We start from the raw sequence: 10,083 nt of genomic DNA on the forward strand, positions 1-10,083 counted from the left end.
CTAAAATAACTACAAACACTGAACTAGAATTATAAAACTACACCCATTTTGGGTTTAACATCTAGTGTGTATAGGAATGCATTGCAGTAGTTGGGATTTTGAACTTCATGCAATATTTGTCTAGTTCACTCTTTGAATCGAGCGCGATCATCAACACAAACAGGTGTTTTTTGTCCATTATCATTGCCTCTTGTCTTTTTTAGCGTCCATGTTTGTCTGCTTTAATTGTGATTCGTAGCACAATATTCAACACATTTGCTTAGTATTAAACATTAGACTCAATATAATTTTATGTCATAGTCCCTTGTCTAGGTTTAAGAATCAAGAAGTTTGACTAAGTTAGTTTGACCAAGATAGACATTAGAGATCTTCTCTTAATACCATGGGAAATGCCTTCCTAATTGTCAATGGTTGCTTTAGGTTCTTAATCCAATATTATGAAGCATTGTGTGTAATGTACTAGTGCTTTTTAGTGGGCTTAATCCCTCTTGACCTTTAGCTTAAGTACTATAAAGGGAGTTTACTATTGTGATGAGCCTGGGGAGGGTAACAGAGACAATATGACCCCCCAAAGTTACAAAATTGAAATGCAGTGAAAAATTAATAAACAAAAAAAAAAGTGCCAAAAATATAAAATATTAAGCTGGAAGAGAAATCCGAGCTTGATTTGGTACTTCACTCATATGTATTGCCTATGGTACTAGAGCCCTAGAGGTTCTCATCGTGGGCGCTTTTTCTTAAAAAACAAAAAGCCCAAGGCATGCAAAATAAGCACACACGTCAAAAATTGAATCAATGTGGAAAACTCTTTGGGGGTTCAAACAAAGGGAATAATTCAAGCAATGATTTCATATGCAATTCCTTTTATCGTAGCTTAACTAAAAGGTCTTCTAGGTATAGTCTCTAGTCAGCCCCCGAACATGAAATACTTTGCTCTCGCGATTAAACAGTTTAATTGACCAGAGAGAATTGTGCAGCTTGCCCATGGTATTAATAGTTGACCTCTAGTGTCGCTGAACATTGAAATTAACGACCTTGCAGTTGTTATTTTTTTACCTTTACAAGTGCTTATGCATTTGCTTATATTATAGTTTGATGTTTAATGATGAAAATTGTTTAATATTTTGTTACCAATCGATGAACAAGCTTCAGTTCACTAGCTTCCGAGGACGGAATCTACATCAAGAAGGGGGGCATGCTAACCACTTACGAACACCCTATCACCTTTGATGGATGTCTTATCACTTTATTTGAGTCATGGACCGGGCTTGTCGGTCCTATAGGTGCATAGGTGACCGCCGATGAGAGGCGCACCACTTATCCCATTTTTACATGATTTTTCCTATGACCAACCACTGTAGGCGCCCATGTGTGAATGAGTTAGATTCATATAAAAGGTCCATTTTGACCGAAAATCCTTATTCTTGAGGTGCATGCTAAAGAAGTGCACTTGCTCTACCTCTACCTTCTTCTCCATCGTGTACTCAAGAGTGTGTGTGTGTGTGTGTGTGTGTGTGTGTGTGTGTGTGTGTGTGTGTGTGTGTGTGTGTGTGTGTGTGCACCTGCTTGAGAGAGAGAGAGAGAGAGAGAGAGAGAGAGAGAGAGAGAGAGTGTGTGATTGAGCATTGCAGTGACATCGACGATGGTGAGGCGGTTGAGCGCGGCAGCTGTGGCTCCCTCTTCTTTGCGGTATGAAATTCTTCACAATGGCAAAGCATTGAACGGTGAGTGACACACCATTGCCCCCTTGAGCTTACTAGGATAGTCTAGTTATGTGCTTGCAGTCATTCCAAGCTCGCACACAATGTTCGGCAAGTTCCCAGCCTTCGACACGTGCGATAGAAGTGCACACCCTCCCTGAACTTTACATAGGTTTTTCAAGAGTAGCATTTTGCAAAAGATACATAGTGTATTGTGGGTTGGCTACAATGCAGCAGTGTTTTTTGCAATTTCTCCTTTGCGTGCAGGAAACTTTTGCATCGGTGCAATCATTGATCATAGTTGACAACAATGATTTTTCTACATGTTTCTTGAGGAAAAATTGGATGGGAACATCTATGCACTATGATGCTACTTGCACTTGTTGCAAAGGACGTTTAGAACATTATGCAAGATTTTCATGGATATAGGTTGAGTGGATAATGGTGTAGTCTCTCTAGAAATATAGTTGCTAGAGTTATTGGATTGTTAGAATTATTTTCCCCAATGCTAAGTAGTCTCATTAGGATGGTGAATATGTGCAAGGTCACACACGGACTGTGCACTTTATTAAACATTTCACTGCTCTATGCAATCCCTTAACAAAATAAGCAATATGGATGTTTTCCTTACAGTGATTAGAGACCTCAAGGAGCTGCTAATTAGTTGATTGCTAATGGTGCAACCACTCTTGACAAATGTTTTATGCAGATTTTTCTTGATGCCTTGCGATATTCTTATTAGACTTTTGGGAAAATTACCAAAATACCCCTCTAATTTGTGGAAATTCCCAGAATACCCCTCAAATTTCAAAAATTCCCAAAGTACCCTCATAATTTGTCATAAATTCCCTTCAAATTTTCCAAAATTCCCAAAATACCCATGGTTGTGAGGTAAATTTCTCGAAAAACAAAAAAATTTGTAGCTTTTCATAAGAAGAGTGATTGTCTACCATACAGGATGCTAAAACTAAAATTTGAGTTGGTTATGTAGGCTTTGGAGATGAATTGCTTCATTATTTTTAGACATTATTTTTTTGCGAGGAAATTTGCAACAAATTACATGCTAAGGGCTCAAAAACTGATCTCAATTGTCAAACAAGAATAAAGATTAGAAATCTTGAAGAATCCAACAAAAATAGATACAAGGGTATTTTGGGAATTTCCACAAATTAGAGGGGTATTTTGGTAATTTTCCCTAGACTTTTTGCTCTATTTGGATGTTGTGACAAAGTAAACCTCATGCTATAAAGTTCGATGGTCTTCTTTGTTGCTAAATTCCACTTTAGAAATTTAAGGATAAGCAACATGCTGTTAAAAACATATTAACGAGACTGATCAATGCTATCTCTAATGCATCTTCGATGAACATATCTACAACAGATAATGCTTCTTCTTCAAATAGCAAGAGGTCTGAGAAGCTTGGTGATAAAGACAAGAAGAAGATGAAATGCCATTAATGTAGGGAAAATGATCACTTCATTAAGCAATGTCCTCAGCTTAAGGATAAAGACGTTCACAAGAAAAAACGGCAAATTTAGTAATTGAAAGTACTTCTTCAAATACTACTTTTGAAGGTATTAGCAATTATTGTGTAAGATGTTGTATGGGCTTTTAATGCACAATGTCACTATAACATATCTATCATGATACGTGTATTGTAGTCTATAGTGTCAAAGTTGATGATACAAAAGTGTCGAACTAAGGAGAGAAGCATGAGAGAGAGAGAGAGAGAGAGAGACTTTTGAATCAACCAACCTTGGCAATGAATTAGTGTATATTACAATGGGGGCTAGGTGTGCTTATATACTCATCTTAACAAATTTTCCTACCCAAGATTTGACAAATAAGTAAAATAAATACCTAAAGTCAAAATAAATATTGGGATCACATTGGGCTATTCACTTGAGATGCTATAAACTTTAATAGCCTCTTTGTAGCTTATAATGGACATAAATGGTGAGACCAAGTCGATGAAGAAGCTACCATGGACACTCCAGCAACAATTTTCATGTTGGATACACCTCAGACTTGCTATTATCAATGTGTCACCTGAGAAGAAGGTCATCTTGAGCACTAGTTGCCTCATAGAAAATTGATTGTATACCACACTACATCCGAGAATCCCCATTTGTGAACTATTCACACATCACATCCAAACTTGTTACCATACATATGTGGTAGTGATGTGTGTGAACACTAAACAAGCTTGGGATATTCTGGTTGGTGTTTATGCAAGTCGCAATGAGGCTAAAATTGCATTGTTGCGTAAAGAGCTGGAGTCGAAGATTAGGCATAAGAAAGATGACATGGACACTTTCATTACTGGTGTCAAGGATATTAATGAGAAAATCATTTCTGCAAACCAAGTCATTTTTTATAGTTCACTTGTGTAAATTATTCTTGATGCATTGCTAGATTCTTTTTAGACTTTTACTAGTCTTTGGAGACTTATGACCCAAGGAAATCCTGATGTTGTCAAGTTTGATGCATTATGCAGGATTCAGTTTCAAGAAAGAAGAGGGCTAAAATATGTGCAGTTGAACAGATTTTTATTGCTGCTCAAAGAAAAGATGGTAATAACAATGTAGTGAAAGGTTAGGAAGGATAACACAATGAGCCATTCATGGGTGAAAAATAACATGGTTAAGCTTCAATTCCTAATGAAAATGAGTACATGAGAGCTTCTTGTATAGGCATAGGCTATAGATTCTTGCGTGCATCATAGATGAGGTGTAAGAGGGTTCAAGAATCAGCCCAAAAGAGGACAAACAAGTGGAGAACATGTATGCACATTTTAAGGGTCTATTTTGACCTCCTTTTTGGCTTCATATGCATTAGGAAAGATGCTAGAAAGTTCCATTGGTCATATATACATGCATGGACATCATTTGGAATGTGTACATGGTCATGGAGAGCTAGGAAAAGGCTCCATAAGCTAGGATAATCTAGGCTTACCACAACACACACCCTCCTAATCGTAGATTATTCAAATGATTTGCCTCTAGGAATCTCTTTGATATATCTACAAGGTTCACATGATTCATCATGGTGGTTCTCAATTGGATTCATCATCAAGGTTCACTAGGATACATCATGTAGGCTCACAAATAGAGATCCTAGGGTTTGATTACATGCTCGATCACATATGTGTAGGTAATGAGAGAGTGCCCGGCGGTATCTTCATCTTCATGTTCTTCAATTAAGTTTACCTTTGTTTTGCCTCAATATTTGTATTGGTTGTCCATTATCCTTTCATTGCCGTTGTTTTGTCATTGGTTATTGTTCCTCTAAAAGCAGCGGAATGGTGAATGTCTTGTCCTTCCAAAATGTTGGCATTCTTTGACTTTGAAGCAATCCTTGGACTGGGGGTTGGTCCTACTGCAATGTCTACATTTCTTCCTTGAAGAGGTCAGTGCATCTGCCTTATTTGAATTCGGTTCCTTGATGCCTTTGATCTTCTTCTTTCTTTTCTAGAGAATTAATAACGTTTTTGAGTGAGGGTATTGGTTCCTTTTCCCTAAGCACAACTACAATTTGGTTATACTCTTGAGGAAGAGCCTTTGAAAGTACAGCTACTTGGTCTTCTTCTTCAACTAGAAACTCTATGTACACCAATTGTGTGCTAATGCTTTTAAGCCTATTAATGAGACTAGAGAGGTCCTCAACACTCCCCATCATGACCATACAACTGCACTTTTAGTGGGATCTTTGAGTGCTTCCCTTTTTCTCCAAATAGACTTTCTAGGGTTTGCCATGCACTAAGAGTGGTGGTGGCTTTATCTAAATAATGCACATAATTATCATGAGTGCCATGAGAATGATGGCAAGTGCTTGTTCATCCTTCTTTGGAATTGGAAAGTACTAGCCCTAATGTACACGGTTCCCATCACATTTTGGTTTCACTACACTCCATAGGCCTTTCTTCATAAGGTAACCCTTGAGTTTCTCTTGCCAAATGTAGAACCCAATAACATTGAACTTACTTAAGTCTTCTTTCCCATAGTGCAAGTGAGTGTGTGAGAGAGGGTCTTTCCAAGGGACTCTCTTGGTAGTGTCTACTCTCTAGAGTAAAAAATCAATTAGATCATACCCATGGGAATATTGCATACAAAGCCTTTGGATTTGATAAGATTTTTCAAGAGAAAACAAAACACTTAAGGCCTTGTTTTTGTGGTTTTACAATTTTTTGCAGTGGGACAGCACCCTTGCAAGGTCGTTGGCAGGCCGATCAATTGACTCTGTGGGATAGCCCCATCAAGTGAAGCTTGTGGTGGCAACATGGAAAACCACTTTATACTGGCAGTTCAAGGCAGCGTGGAAAAATCCCATCCTTATCATGGTGTGGTCGGAGGGTGGGAACAGGAACTCGGCTAACAGGATGACCAGAAAAGGGAAAGGCAACCGGTCAAAAAAAAAAATGTGCAGTTGGTGTCGTTGTTGGCGGACCCGACCAAATTATAAATTGGAGTTGACCACTTCTCGGTCATCAGGCTTGCCACATTCCAAAATTAGCGTAGAGTTGAACTCAAGACCCATAGTCAAATGCTCTATTTATGACACCCTAGACCATTTGGTAACGTGCCTTTGTACGTGGACACTCCCAAAATTACCATATATAATTCCGTCTCTATAGAGGTGCAAAATGGAATACACACTTAATAATAGCAAATTTTAAACCGGGCCAAAATATGAGCTTGAGGATGCATCAGGGAGCATTTGCAGAGGACTACCAAATGGCGTACTTGATGAACCGAGATGAGATTCCCAATGCAAATTGATTACTAAACAAAAAAGGCTTAAGGAGAGAGAAATAATGGCCTAATTACTCATACTAATTAAAATCCCATTAACCAGGAAGGATAGTGGCCGATTGGTTCTTCCAACAACTTGCCCAAACTTGATAAGGAGCTTTACTAGAGGGGAGAGAGGGGGAGTAAATTGAATAACAATCCGTGTGTGTGTGTGTGTGTGTGTGTGTGTGTGTGTGTGTGTGTGTGTGTGTGTGTGTGTGTGTGTGTGTGTGTGTGTGTGCATGCGCGCGCATGCATTAGATCTAGCATAGTGGTAGTAGGATGCTTAAGATGATTAGTAGGTGTTAATCATCACCAAGCTCTAATATCACATGAAAGGTTAGGGAGGATAACACAATGAGCCACTCATGGGTGAAAAAGAACATCATTAAGCTTCAATTCATAATAAAAATGAGTACATGAGAGCCTCTTATATAGGCATAAGCTAGAGCTTCTTGCTTGCATCATAGATGAGGTGTAAGAGGGTTCAAGAATCAGCCCAAAAAATGATAAACAAGTGGAGAACCCGTATGCACCTTCTAAGTGGCTTTTTGACCTCATTTTGGCTTCATATTAATTAGGAAAGATGATAGAATGGTCCATTGGTCATGTATACATGCATGGCATCATTTGGGATGTGTACATGGTCATGGAGAGCTACGGAAAGGCTCTATAAGCTAAGATAAGCTAGGCTTACCCCAACATGTAGCAACTTCTCACAGTTCTTCAACAAGTGGCAAGTCACATGTTCTTGATACTGTTGAAGATGATGAAACAGGAAACAGAACGAAGACAGCAACTCAGAGTAGGAAGAAGATGGAGAAGGAGAAGACACAGAGCTTGCGTACGAGATCTCTGTAGTCTCTCTCTCTGTATTAGAATACTAGTGTATATAAACTCAGAGCTACAAAGCTTATATGAAACCCTAAGAGATAAGGTGTCCTTTCACACCGGATGTCCAGGGGGAAAAACCCAGTGGGAGAAAAGTGCCCCTGGTGAAGCGCGTATACACACTAACACTACTACATGTCTAAAAATCCCCCCTGTATTGATAGTGTGAATCCGTACAAGGTAGCAGATCATCATGTGTATGAGAGTAAGCCCAAAGCTTTTCGGAAAGCTTCAAACTTTTCTCGTGATAACGCCTTCGTAAATAGATCTGCAATGTTATCCTGTGTAGGATAGTAATTTAGTGTGATCTCCCCTGCATGTAGCCTTTCCCTGACATAGTGGTAGTGAACCTCTATGTGCTTTGTTCTTGCATGAAATACTGGATTCCTTGCAACTGCCATAGCACTCTGACTGTCAGTGAAAATGGTACTGGGTGCCTGTTGACACTCACAAAGATTTGCCAATAACCTAAGTATCCATACACAATCAACTGTTGCCGTGAAAGCTGCCCTGTACTCAGCTTCACAAGTTGATGTAGCCACTGTGGGTTGCTTCTTGCTTAGCCAAGGTATACATGCATTTCCCAAGAAAAAACAATTGCCACTTGTGGAATGTCGTGTGTCAAAATCACCAGCCCAATCTGAATCGCTGTAACCAAGAAGCTGCATAGAACTATGCTTTCCATACATATCCCCCCTTGGAAAGAACATGGCAAGATTAGGGGTACCTGAAAGGTAACGAAGTATGCGCTTCACAGCCTGCCAATGATGCATACTGGGCTGTGCATAAATCTGCTTGCTTGTGAAACCCCAAATTGAATGTCTGGACGAGTGTTGCCTGCCAAATATATCAAGCAACCAACGGCTGCTGCATAAGTATGTACATCAAAAGGTTCTCCAGCATCGTGCATGCTCAACTTTGATCAAGTTTCTACGGGTGTAGAGATTGGCTTACAATTTTGCATTACCAAACTTGTCCAAAATTTTATGCAAATATTTTGCCTGCAACATGTATATGCCATCCTCTGATTGCACAAACTGAATACCCAAGTAATAATGTAGCAAACCAAGATCAGACATCTCAAAGGTTTTTCTCAAAGCATCTTTAAACGCTTCAATTTCATCTGCATTATTGCCTGTAAGAAGCATCTCATCCACATAAAGTGTTAGCATAATGAGAACTCCATCTCTCTTTTTGACATACAAAGTACTTTCTGTTGGACTATTCTGAAATCCCTGGCCAATCAAATAAGTATGTATCTTCTCATACCATGCTCTTGGAGCCTGTTTGAGACCATACAAAGCTTTACGCAATCTACATACCTTTTGCTCTTGACCTTTTACAACAAAACCACTTGGTTGACTTACATAAACTTCTTCCTGCAAATCACCATTCAAAAAAGCAGTTTTGATATCCAACTGATGCACTTTCCAACCATGATGAGCAGCAATTGCAACTAGTGATCTAACTGTGGACGCACGAGAAGTAGGAGCAAAGGTTTCATCATAATCTATGCCTTTCTGTTGCGCATAGCCTTTTGCCACAAGCCTTGCTTTGTACCTATCAACAATACCATCTTGTTTCCTTTTTACCTTAAAAACCCACCTTGTACCAATAGGCTTTTTACCTGTAGGCAAATCCACTAGATCCCATGTATGATTCTTATGAATAGAATCAATTTCTTGCTGCATAGCATCTTTCCACTGAACACACTCTAAATCTTGTTCAAACGAATCAGGCTCATCTGCATCACATAGAGTGCTAAAGCAAGCCAAATCTACTTGCTCTCTGCCAAAAGTAGTACCAGCACGTGTTTTTCGTGGCAACGGTGCATCCAACTTGCTATCCTGCAAAGTTTTCTGAACCCATTTAGGCAAGGTTCTTTCTTCCCTGAGAACTTCTTGCTCTTCACGCACAATTTCCTCTACATCATGAGGTGTCACATGCTGATCAAAAGATTGATCAAGATTATCAACCTGTTGTGATTCTTGATTCTCCACAAAAGAAGGAAGCAAACCTTCAAATACATCATGTGTCTGCATATGAGGTACATCAAAAGCAACCATAGGTTGAGCAGTAGTTTATGCAAAAATTACATCACGACTTTCAAAAATCTTATTTGTAGCAGGATTGTAAAGTCTATAACCTTTACTTCCACTACTGTACCCCACAAATATACATTTGATTGCCTTATCATCAAGCTTCCCACGTAACTGCTGAGGGATGTGAGCATAAGCAAGACAACCAAAAACACGAAGATAATTGACTGAAGGTTTTCTGTCATACCAAGCTTCATATGGAGTAATGGTCTTCAAGGCACGAGTAGGACACCTGTTCAAAACATGTGTTGCACAAGATACTGCCTCCATCCATAGCTTATGAGGCAAACTCTTAGCCTTGAGCATACATCTAGCCGTCTCCATTAAAGACCTGTTCTTCCTTTCTGCAACACCATTTTGTTGTGGTGTGTATGGCATAGTGCATTGGTGTTTAATACCTTTCTTTCCCAAAAAATCCTTAAATGCACCTGACATGTATTCACCTCCTTGATCGGTACGAAGAGTCTGTACTTTGCAACCTGTTTCATTTTCAACCATGGTGACATAATGTTGAAAAACTGCAAACACATTTGACTTTGCTTTGAGTGGATACACCCAACAAAACCTAGAAAAGTCATCAATGAAGGTCACAAAATAAAGGTT

This window comes from Adiantum capillus-veneris, chromosome 3 (assembly GCF_014529385.1).
Source record: "Adiantum capillus-veneris isolate H3 chromosome 3, ASM1452938v2, whole genome shotgun sequence".
Classification (NCBI taxonomy): domain Eukaryota; kingdom Viridiplantae; phylum Streptophyta; class Polypodiopsida; order Polypodiales; family Pteridaceae; genus Adiantum; species Adiantum capillus-veneris.